This window comes from Sebastes umbrosus, chromosome 4, assembly GCF_015220745.1.
Source record: "Sebastes umbrosus isolate fSebUmb1 chromosome 4, fSebUmb1.pri, whole genome shotgun sequence".
Classification (NCBI taxonomy): domain Eukaryota; kingdom Metazoa; phylum Chordata; class Actinopteri; order Perciformes; family Sebastidae; genus Sebastes; species Sebastes umbrosus.
Window position 1 is genome coordinate 17758300 of NC_051272.1, and position 13126 is coordinate 17771425.

General features: G+C 36.8%; 1 non-coding gene across 1 annotated transcript; it reads right to left on the reverse strand.

Moving 5' to 3' along the window:
• Positions 1 to 7209: 7209 nt before the first annotated feature.
• On the reverse strand, positions 7210 to 7281 carry trnaq-cug. The gene has a single exon. It is a non-coding gene; the product is annotated as a tRNA-Gln (tRNA).
• Between the last annotated feature and the right edge of the window lie 5845 nt (positions 7282 to 13126).

The window sequence follows — 13126 nt, forward strand, 5'->3', positions numbered from 1 at the left end:
TGACTGATTACAACCCTCGCTGACGTCACTGATGACACTGCTGCTGGCAGCTGTGACAGAAGAACAACGTCTGAGGCTGTCTGAGGAAACATCACAGGTTTACTCAACTACTGCACTACTGCGTACAGGAGAAATATATATATTAGTAGTAGTAGTAGTAGTAGTATTATCATTATACCTGACGCAATATTCATATAATAATAATAATAATAATAATAATAATAATAATAATAATAAGTGTTATGAGCCCCCCTGGACATTTTTGACCGGAAACAAATTATTATTATTATTGATATTGTTATTATTGTTATTATTGTGATTATTATAATTATTATTATACACAACGTTATATTAATAAAATAATAATAATAATGATAATAATAATAATAATAATAATAATAATAATAATAATAATAATAATAATAATAATAATAAAAAAGTGTTATGATCCACCCTTGAATTTTTGACCGAAACAAATTATTATTTGTATTATCCCTGACGCTATATTAATATAATAAAAATAAAAATAAAAATAAAAATAATAATAATAAATAATAATAATAATAATAATAATAATAATAATAATAATAGTAATAATAACAATAATAATAATAATAATAAAGTGTTATGAGCCCCCCCAGAAATCTTTGACCAGAAACGAAAATAAAAATTATTAGCATCATATTTATATTTAATTTATGCAGCTACATGTTGATTTATTTTCTTTGGACATGAATATGTAAATCTGTTCACTAGGTCTACAACTAAAATTCTTTTTTTTTTTTTTTTGGATTAATTGTCAACAAAATAGTGACAAAAAAAATGCCTGATATAATTTCCAACCGTCCAAGGTGACCTCTTCAAATGTCTTGTTTTTGTCTGATCAACTGTCCAAAACCCAAAGCTATTCAATTTACTACAAAGAAAAAAAAACATCAGATCATCATATCTGGGAAGCTGGAAACAGCAAATTTAGGCTTTTTTTTTGCATAAACAATAATTATTCGGTTATCAAAATAGTTGCCAATCAATTGACCATCAATTGACTAACCGATTAAGTGTTTCAGCTCTATTTTACAAATAATATCTAAATAATAGTGCAGTCAGACCATAAAATATCCACTAAGTGTCAAAAACCGAATTTCCCCTCAGGGACAATAAAGCAATATTTATGACTGATATCTTCATCATACAAACATTACAAGTACAGTTTGAAAAAAAGAGTTGTGAAATCACCCCAACATCACTCATGTATCACAAAGGATGCAGTATATGGGGATGGCTAATCTCTAAAATATTTGAAGTGCAAAGCATAAAGGTATACAACTAACTTTTGTTAATAACAATTGCTATTTGTTAGACTTGGACTGCTACAGGGATTTTAAGCTGCAGTCAACAGACATATTCAGGATGTCTCATGGTTGGAAAGGCTGAATTGGTGCAGAAAAGTGTCCATGCCTGAGGCCAGAGACAACATGGCCTATTGTCTTGCCCTCTACTGCCCTTGTGTGGTCATCACCAAGACATACAGCTCTGTTGAAAGTTACAAATGACCATATTTGTATACCGGAAGATTGCAGATTTTGCTATGTCATCTTTGATGTTGTAATTATATGTTAATGAAATCCACATTGCAGATTGTTTTTGGTCATGACCGTCACTAAATCAAAAATGTTATTACCTTAACAGAGATGTAGAAAGTTAGAAAGTGAGAGTTTATGAAAAAAAAAATGGATATAAGAGCAGATATACACATTTTCAATGGTTACCTTTGTCCTATTCGAGTTGAAAAGCTCTGGTTGAATATAAAAAAAATAAAAGTATGGAGAGTCTGAATGATAATTTGAATACTTCAGATTGATTGCCTCAGCAGCAACAGACAGTCTAGGGGTTTTCATTTGTCTGTGTGAGATTGAATCACACACAGATTGAAAGCCCGACTCCAGTCAAGGATATCTGTGTAGGAAGAAAAATCATCATCTGCCTTCCTCTAAGGCTTCTTCATCACACAGAGATGTTGTCTGGTATTTCAGATGTAAATGTGTCCACAGGAAGTGAGACAAGGTGCTGGACAGGTCAAATCTCTGAAGTTAAAAGGGTTCATATGAATTCAAATTATTTGCTAATTATCTGCAGTTTTAAAGAAAACTTCATTAAATGACAATTTCATTTAGACTTTACTGAAATGTCTCAAGGTTCAAGATTCTTTATTTGTCACTGTCAACAATGCTCATAAAATATGTATATATTAAAGGGGAAATCACACAAGTAAAAATAAAAGCAAAGTAAAATAATGCAGTTAAAATACAGGTCTTCATTCTAAACATTAAAAAAATTAGGGCTGTCAATCGATTCAAATATTTAATCACGATTAATTGCAAATTATTCGTTCAAAATGTACCTTAAAGGGAGATTTGTCAAGTATTTAATACTCTTATCAACATGGGAGTGGGCAAATATGCTTGCTTTATGCAAATGTATTTATATATTTATTATTGGAAATCAATTAACAACACAAAACAATGACAAATATTGTCCAGAAACCCTCACAGGTACTGCATTTAGCATAAAAATATGCTCAAATCATAACATGACAAACTGAAGCCCAACAGGCAACAACAGCTGTCAGTGTGTCAGTGCGCTGACTTGACTATGACTTGCCGCAAACTGCATGTGATTATCATAAAGTGGGCATGAATGTAAAGGGGAGACTCGTGGGTACCCATAGAACCCATTTTCATTCACATATCTGGAGGTCAGAGGTCAAGGGACCCCTTTAAAAAATGGCCATACCAGTTTTTCCTCAACAAAATTTACCATAAGTCTGGAGCGTTATTTAGAAATTAGAGGCGTTAAAACAGAGGTGTAGACAGGAATTTAGTATGTATAGAGAAGTAACATCCCACCTGATGATTTAGCATCCAATTTTATGGAGGGTTTCATGAGACATTTCTAAATCCACCTTAATATTCTGGAAAATAAATAAACAAACTCAAAAAAGGCTCAAGGCCCTTTAAGATATTCTGTATCTTCTTACCCCGTTGTGTAATATGTGATATTCCAAGGTTACTTTTATGATTGCATCATTGCTTTAAATACAAAACTATTGGGTTTGTGAGGGAAAATAGGTTAAATATTGACTAAAATAGCAATTCAGCAGAGGTCTCCATATCTACCACGATAGTGTTGTCTGGATAAACATATAAATAAACTCAAAAAAGGCTCAAGGAACAGTTTGTTTATTTGTATCTGCATTGCCTGACAGCACTCATGTTTTAATGTAGTTTTCTTCTCTTCCATTATGTCAAGAACACTAAATGATTTTGTTACCAAACATAACAAATGATTTGCAACTAAAATCCGATTTGACATTACTGATAGAGATACTGCAGTTTTGCTGAGAAGTTGAATGAATGATTTGAATGATGAATTTGCAGACATATGAAATGTGAAGGGCTGCCTGTTTTGAGGATGTCTTCCTGTATTACCTTAAAGGATTGGTTCACATGTTTTCCAGTCTGTCTTAAAACAATATTCACATTACAAGATTCCTTTCTAAAGTGTTTCTGATGGGGACAGAATCTGTACAAGAATACATTCAAAGGTTTATCTGAAGGTAATATGAGGTCTCAGCAGTCTGAGTTAGACAAATCAAGTAGGTATCTTCAAAAGTTAAAGTCTTTTTCCCAGGACAGTTTTCCCATGCTGAGCTGCACTGGAGGGATAGAAACACAAAAAGGTAATTTTGTACTAAAAAGACTTAACTTGTCTCACTCCCACTGTTGAAGCCTCATATTAACTTCAAATAAGCCTTTTGAATACATTTTTAGTACAGAATGAGGAGTGTGGATTTTGTCCCCCATCACTGACACTGGAAGCAGGTTAATAAGGGAACATTAATGAACAGGAGGAATGATTACAGCAAGAAGAACTGTTAGATGGCAGCTGACTATTGTTTTAAAAGACCAGTGGGTAACAATTGGGATCTACTGGCAGAAATGGAATATAATATATAACATATTAATTATAGGGCTGTCAAAGTTAACGCGATAATAACGCATTAATGCAAATTCGTTTTAACGCCACTAATTTCTTTAGCGCATTAACGCAATCGATATTCTGGAGATAGTACCTGGCTCCGTTTTAAAGCTAGAGTGAAGATACTGGCATCATATGAAACTAGACCTAAAGAATCCATTGATACCAACCAATGTCTTACTATCTTGTCGCGAAGGAGGCTGAATAAAGCTCCAAATTTAAACACAATTTTGGCGGGGAAAAACTGTCATGGACATTTTCAAAGGGGTCCCTTGACCTCTGACCTCAAGAAATGTGAATTAAAATGGGTTCTATGGGTACCCACGAGTCTCCCCTTTACAGACATGCCCACTTTATGATAATCACATGCAGTTTTGGGGCAAGTCATAGTCAAGTCAGCACACTGATACACTGACAGCTGTTGTTGCCTGTTGGGCTGCAGTTCGCCATGTTATAATTTGAGCATATTTTTTATGCTAAATGCAATACCTTTGAGGGTTTCTGGACAATATTTGTCATTGTTTTGTATTTCTAGTAATACATATATACATACATTTGCATAAAGCAAGCATATTTGCGCTTGTTGCGTATTTTTGTTAGCTTAGAATGAGCCGTTTATATCTACATAGGGAGCAGGTCCTCTTCACGGAGCTGGTTGCCATGTTTCTACAGTAGCACAGAACAGACAAAGCAAACTAACTTTTCATGCTTTAACCAGAGTCAGATAACGTTTCTCATTGCCGTCGCCACCGCTCTCTCTCTCTTGCTTCACCACTCACTTCGCTCATACCAACACAGTCTACGCTCTGGCTCTGCTCCAAATGACCTATGCTACTCTTACAACAACTGGCTCTATAGAGGGCCGTTCACGTTTTCATGTTGGGCATTGTAGCTCTCCTCTACGCTTGGCACACGGGAGAAGCTTCAGTTGGTTGCAATCTGCAACCTCACTACCGCCAGATACCTACACACTGCTCCTTTAAGACAGACAGCTGATCATAACAACATTTTATGTCATGGTCAGTCATGATCTCTGACTTCCTGTAACTGCAATCTATTCCGATCTATTCTGCGTTTGTTACTGTCTAAATTAAAACATGAGTCAATGAAAGAACTCATTGCCTCTGCAGAAACATGAATATGTGGCACATCACATGACCTAGCTCAAGAGCTACAGATCAAAATACAGTCAGCTTCTGTGGGCGTTCCACTCCATCAAATAACACGGAGAATGTAAAGATGAAGCCTGTGATGAAAGCTTGTCAATACCTACAATATTTCTGCTGTCAAAAGCGGAAACAGAGCATCCATGGCTACGGCCTATTTCTAAAAGGTAGACTACCAATTAGTAATAGAAGGAGTAGATTTAAGCTAAACAGGGTAATTTGAAAAGCATATTTTACAAACATTTGACAGACAGAGAGAAGACGTTTTCACAGGAACAGCATCTTCTGTTTTCACTCAGGATATTCACATGGGGCTGCATGGAAAAAAACAAGAACCAGTCGTGTTGGGGGTTATTTTGAGGTTTGAAATCAGACCAGTACTGTGACAGCTTGTCTCATGTAAATACAATCTGTCATCTCTGACAGTGAGACAGCCTGTCATTAGTTATGATGAATAAGGGCACTGTGAATTATAGACAGATGAAATTACCTTATAATGGGGACTGCTCCGTTGATGGTGTGAACCTATTGTTGATGGTAATTTACATGGTTCAAGATGAATTAAAAATGTTTTTTAAACTCTTGAAATGAGCTTCAATAAGGCTGGAAAAACATCTATCAGACAGCTAACAGAAAATGCTGCATCAGAAAATACAAAAAGCTCAACACAATGCTGATAATGTGTCATGTAAGCCGCACCACCATCATAAAGCTGAAATATTTTAGTTGTTATTGAAAGTCAGGGTCGTGACCTACCCAGGGTTTATGTAAGAATTGTCCATATCGGACTAGTTCATCACCACTATACTATCCACTACTATCATCCGTAAAATAAGCTGCTGCCTTCAACTTTAACCTTGCAAAGCAAAGATGTCAGTCAGTCATTCATCAAGCTCCAGTGTCTATTAAAACAAACTTTCAGTATAGGCCTCTTTCTTCAGTCATATAATGCAAATTTATTTAAACATTTTTCAATTTAAATTTGGCAAGTGTGTGAACCCTGTATATGTACTTGGTTTCGTACTTAAATTGCATTTACACTTAAAGTAGCAGTAGGTAGTATATTTTTGGCATCATTGGGCAAAAAGTCCATAATAACCTTTCAGCATATTGTAATTCAAGTGTTCGGAGAGATAACTAGACTTCTGCTCCTCCTCATGGCTCTGTTTTCAGGCTTTAAAAAATCTATCACAGTGGCAGTGGCGTCACAAACTTCCTCATTTTACAGCTAAACCATACACTACAAGATGATAGGCATTAATGTAACATAATATTGATTCATATTTGATCAGCGCTGCCTAGTTTGACCGTTTGGTCGGAGTTTGTAAGTGATTGACAGCCAGCTCTCATAGACAGCAGAAGGACAGCTGACCTCAGATCAGCTCTGACTGCTTGTTTTCCTACAGTCTGTGAAATCTTGCAGACACTGTTAGGAGCACTGGAGGACACAGAGGCACATGCTTTTTTTCAGGTTACCTGTTTCATGTACTACTGTCAGGATATAGCGACCGTTTTATAAAAATAACTTTTTTTAATCAGATTTGCTCCAATCTCGTCTACTTCAGCTTTAAATAATAGGCTCCTAGAATTACTTCTTTAACTTTTGGTAGCCAGAATTCAGAAATATCACTGTCATGCTATCAGTTGATTGTTGATTCTGTGTGTTATAAGAACTGTCTCTCCTGTCTGCAGTGCAGGCTCTTCTCATATCTGCATATATTTTTTCATTGCTTTTATCGTTGATTGTATTTTCAATGCTTTTATCCTTAAGGTCTCTGCTTTAAGTATTGCCTGCCCAGGTCCCACAGATTAGCCTTTCTGGTTAACTCTGGCATATTTTCAGAAATGTTATTAATAAGCACCTGTCAAATAAAGTAATACACAAATAAACGAAACTTTAAAAAAAAGTTTGAAAATCGCTACTTTTACGCTTCACTTCACTTTATACTTCATTTCTCTCGGGTATCAACATTATATTAGTATTTTCTTATGATTATGAAAATTCAGGTCCTACCGAGATTTGAACTCGGATCGCTGGATTCAGAGTCCAGAGTGCTAACCATTACACCATAGAACCGCTTATATGAAACGAACAGCCAACACATATTAAAATCTAGTTTCATTTTTCATGGTTAGTCATTCTTTGTGACCGATGGGATTCAATGGGTTAATGATGGTATTTTCTGTGATGTTCGTCGGGAATAATCGGGAAGCACCCATAAAGAGAGAAACCTCAGTACTCATGTCATGCACATGGGGGAAGTTTGCCTTCAGGGCTTTGGTTTCATTTCTTCACCACGTGGAGCCACCATGTTGCCCCCTGGTGGCCAACAGTCAGCATTGTTTATCTAAACACATTTCTTTTGTTCAGTTCATTTATTTGGGGTTGGGTGGCTTCTTGACCTCTCCTGACACATTTCTTTTTTTTTTTTTCATTGACTGGATTTTGTGCAGTTTTATATATGTGCAAATAAATAAATAAAAATAAAATATTTCCAATAACTCCTCACAGGAGTTTTTTATTGTCCTCACGGCTGGACTAATGATTAATGAAGGCAATTTTAATCAGTAGTTGCTGATCATGCTACCCTATGATTAAGACCTCTTGTATTTTGTATTTTTTGTTGTATTTTAATTTGGACATAGTGTATTTGGTATAACTAATGGACTTATAGCATATATGGCATATGCAACGTGTTTCTCTCCATCAGCTAAATTATATGACATCACAAAGTTTGATTTATTTAAACAGAAAATTACCATTAACAGTTATTTGTTCATGGTAAAATTGATCATCCTATTTTATCTGTAGTTTGGGATTTATCCTATAATTATCATTAGTCAGTTTAACTTTGTTTTTTGTTCTTTATCCTTTTTGCATCGGCAAAGGGTGAGGGTTTGGTGGGAGGTATACTTCGGGGGGAAAAATACCAAAATATGGAGGGACAATCATTTACATTTGTGCTCTGCACACCTGATGTTACTCCCAATAAACTATTACAGAAATAATCAGGAGTTGCATAATGTGGGCATTGTGAAGCCATTTGAACAGCCTGTACAGCAAGCTTCACCTGATAATGATATTCTACTAAATCTGGAATAAATTCATTATATGACTTGGTATTGGACAAACTTTGGCCTTCAAAGTGGGTGAACAATTCAAACTCTAATGAGTTTAATGATAAATAACCCTTCAACTGGTCTATGTTAGGATATATTACTGATTTAAATTTAAATATGAACATTTAACAAGCATGTTTCTGCATAGTTGGAATCAACTAGGTCAATCTTCAAAAATGATGATGACAATTCATCATCTGTATCTCCCTGCTAAGTTCACCTCAGCATGTATTAAGTTCATGGATATAGATAAATTCCTCCAAACTTAATTAATCCATTTTTAAAAAAAATATAAAACACCACATAATACCAATAAAAAGGGCCTTTCAGATAAATGTCTGTCTCAGATTTGAACTAATGTGGAATCGAGCAGAGCGTTCTCCTCCTGACCTCTCTTCTATTTAGTCTGATTTAGACACATCTCTTGTCCATATAACAACTATTCCAGACTTGCTTTGTTAAAGGGCTTATTTTATTGTGGAGTTATGTGTGTCAAGGTACATTTTGATCTGAATTTGGGAGCCGTTATAGACACGGAGGAAGTGAAAATGATCACCCTGACTGGGATGAATACTGATTATGCATTAAGAGTGGCGAAGTAAAGATCCAGCTCTGCTGTGATGGATCAGTTCCTGTAGCAGGACGTGACCGCAATAAAGATCTGCAGCTGAGCTCTGCTATGGACTCATCCACAGTAGTCAAATGGTACATGTTTAAATAAAAGCACTATTCAACTGCGCTCTGATTAAATTCCTGGTGGCAGTAATTCATCAGGAAAATACAAACCTTAACAGAGGTAGTCATGTGTCAGTCATTTTTATGCTCATTCTTCCTCCCCCCACATAAATCTACCAGCCTAGCTCTAAACAGCCGATGTCAGACCGAAGTGAAAGTGACAGGTTATCCTGCAGCAGTGTGGTCAGCATCCAGGTGCATCACCCTCCAGAGAATAAAATAAAGGTGCAACTCTGTCAGAGCATTTAGAGGTATAGCCTCTTCCCAGTGGCAGCGTGTGTGAAAAACAGCTTCAGCTGAAAGATGTAGCTGACAGGCTGACTGCAGCAGGAAGGATTATGCCCAGGGCCTGCATTAGTAAGCGTCCGTCCTCGCAGTCCTTCTTTGCCTCTGCAATATTTTATAACATTTTAATAATCAGCCTGGAGACAGTCTTACTTCGAATTGACACATTGTCCAGGTTGTTTTATTCAACGTGTTACACCTATACTATATGAACCCACTGAAGGAAATTTTTACATGAACTAAGTCTCTTTGGTCTGATAAGAAACGTGCACTCTTTTTGCTAATGATGGTTGTTGTGATACAATTTCATATTGTCTCTTAGTTTGGTAGACAATAACTTTGTATTATACAACTTAATTTGAACACTTTAACCCTGATCAACTTACACTTATGAAAGTGATTGTGCACTTTCTGTCTGCTTCTAGGAGAATGTTTATTAGAGTTTATTGATATCTTAAGGGGACATATTATGCTCATTTTCAGGTTCATACTTGTATTTGGGGTTAGAACATGTTTACATGCTTTAATGTTCAAAAAAACACTATTTTCCTCATACTGTCTGTCTGAATATACCTGTATTCATCCTCTCTCTGAATTGCTCCGTTTTAGCGCCTGCCTCTTTAAGCCGCTCCTCCTGAAAAAGCCGAGTCTGCTCTGTTTGGCTTGCGAGAAAAACCTTTGAAAAGTGAGACTACGTTCCAAATCGCATACTTTTTCTTTTTACTTTTAGTACGTACTGCAGCTGCCCTTACAAAGTACGTACTGTATCATACAGTATGCATACAATTGGGACATACTACTTCGTCATAACATTGTGCCTTGAACTTTGACCTTCCTGCTCATATATCTGCTGCACAGAGGATTGTGGGTCAGAATAGCCAGAAAAGCATGCTGGCTTGCATGCTGCAAAATGTGTCCAGTTGTAGTAGGACATCCTGGTACTTTTGGCACACTGCATTTGACATACTATGTATTGGGACATGCTAAATCTTTAGCTGGCATACTAAATAGTATGGTAGTTTAGGTGTTGGAACACAAAGATAGTTCCCAAGCCGTGGGCGATATATTCTAATGAGCCTACATGTGACATAGGACGGGGAGCCAAATCTGAATGGCTTGTTGAATCACGTGTTTTCTGATCTACGCAGCCCACAAAAAAACTGGCTGGGTTGTCTTATTTCACAGTTTGTGGGTTGGTAGGCACTCCAGATACATGTATGTGCACAAGCACTGAAAAAGTGAGTTTTTCATGATATGTCCCCTTTAACTTGCAGATTCAGATTACCTGTGCTACTTTGTGTGTGGCGAGTGTGGGGTTCACTGGGTTGTTTCTTCTTTGTTATGGTTGAATTCTCTTATATTTAATTTATTGTATTCTTCTCTACCTTACTTGTTGCTTTATGCATTTTAATAAAAGAGTACACTGAGTTTATTTAATGAAGTACACTGTATAAATAAAATTGCATTCCTTGTTACAGCAAAAACAAAACCTGCCGATACGGTATGTAAATAGGGAGTTAATTAAGTGAAAATATACAACTAACTCTGTATAATTCCATTATTCAACGCATCACACAAGAATGTGTTTTTTTCCCACTGTCAGGATTAATTTCATACCTAAAATGTAAATGTGTAAGAAAAGAAAACAAACACTTCCTCTGCTGATGCTGCTAAATTAGAAATTATAAAGTATGGTTGTGTACGGTGTTAGTGAGAATATAGTATTCCTTGGAGCAGAGGAGGGAAATACAACTTTACTATTCCATATTTAATGGTTAACGTACTTTGCTTTAAACATAATCGGTCCAGAACAGCTGAACACTGAGTCGACGCTCAATAAATCAAAAATCTGTCACAGTGACTGAGTTGAAAGGCGGCAGCAGCTCTCCAGCAGCATTTAAACATGGGTAGTAGTTTCAGTACCATTTTAGCACGAAGTCGTGCTGGGAGACATTTGATTTTCACACAGTGTGAGCTTTTCACCTTTCAGTCTGTGGCCTGCTCTCAATCTGACATGTAATACATTAAATAAATCTCCTTTCTGTTGCCGTCTTTAACTCTGTGCCCCCTCTGAGCTGTGAGAAATCACACTAATTGTTGGGAGGATATTCAACAAGCTGAAAAAATCGAAATCTCTCTCGAGTGCTCACCCTTCTGCAGTGTGACCTCGTCTTTTCATGCTTCTCTCTCTTTTTGGCCCTCTCTGAAGTACTCGTTGTATTTGGTCCATTAGCTTCTTGACATAGTGGCTGCATTTCCTTTCAGTGGGGCATCACTCAGGGCTTGTTGGCTGTCAGCTGGCCAGCGTGTCCATCATCATGTGGAGCTTAGGGAAACCTGCTTCTTACTACCGAGGTACAACCAGAACTCCTCTACTGTGTTTAACTGCACCTTCTCTCAGTTCACATTATATGACAGTACAAACAACTTTCTTAATATTTATCCACAATTCCACTATGTCCCTTTATGCATCAGACATAGTTCAGGCTTAACACCATACAATGTTTTTTACTGCATAAGAAGTCACTAAATTCCTGCGCCAGGAGTTCAGGTAGTGCCTAGAAAAGACTGCAGTCCTGTAACAATACTGTGATAATCTGCTTTTAAATGTTATAGTGTTGTGCATGAGACGCAGACCACTCGCATGATGTGACATTATGTATAAACATCACATGCATATTAAATGATTAATGCAATACGATTGTTTCTATTATGTCCATGCGGTTGATTGTTAGACAGGAAATCAAAGAGCAACATAACATCCTCCAGTGGTTTCACCTCTCTTGCTGCAGTGATGTAGGACAGACATCACTGTTGCGTGTGGTTAGGTGCAACAACGCACTTTTCTGACCACACCCAGCAGCGATGCTGACTGTGTTCAGAGGTGAAACAGGCTTGAAACTTTCAACCAGAGTCTGGTGTTAAGTTAAATTATGCAAAAGACAGTGTTGAACTCCCTCACACTGTCACTAAGTTTATTGGAAATAAAACATTGGTGGCATTGGCTGTGCAGTGGTGGAAGAAGTATTCAGATCCTTTAAGTAAAAGTAGCCATACCACTGTGTAGAAATACTGCACTGCAAGTAAAAGTCCTGCATCAAAACTTTGACTTAAAGGTGCAGTGTGGAGGATCTGGCGGCATGTAGTGGTGAGGTTGCAGATTGCAACCAACTGAAACTTCTTCCGTGAGCCAATCGTGTAGGAGAACTACGGTGGCCAACGTGAAAGTCTCTCTCTAACGCCAGTGTTTGGTTTGTCCGTTCTTGGCTACTGTAGAAACATGGCAGCCGGCTCTATGAAGAGGCCCCGCTCCCTATGTAGATATAAACGGCTCATTCGAAGGTAACGAAAACACAACGATTCTTAGTTTCAGGTGATTATACACTAATGAAAACATATTATGAATATTATATTCCATTTCTGCTAATAGATCCCCCGAAATGTTACACACTGGTCCTTTAAGTAAAAGTAGATACGTTTTATCAGCTAAATAAGTAAAGGTACTCATTATGGAGGATAAATGACCCATATTTTTATGTATTACATAAATTGGATTGATAAATAAAATTACATCTTAAAAACATCTTCACAGACCTTCAGAACAATAAAATGCTCTTTAAATCATAAGCTGTACAGAACAGGGAAGGCTACGATGTATACCGTAAATCTTGTATCTCTCTGAAAAGCCTATTTAACACGAGAGCACTTTGACAAAATGTCCCTATTCATGAATCTGGAAGCAAGAATAATGCGTGGCCATGATTCCTCTCACCCATAGACTG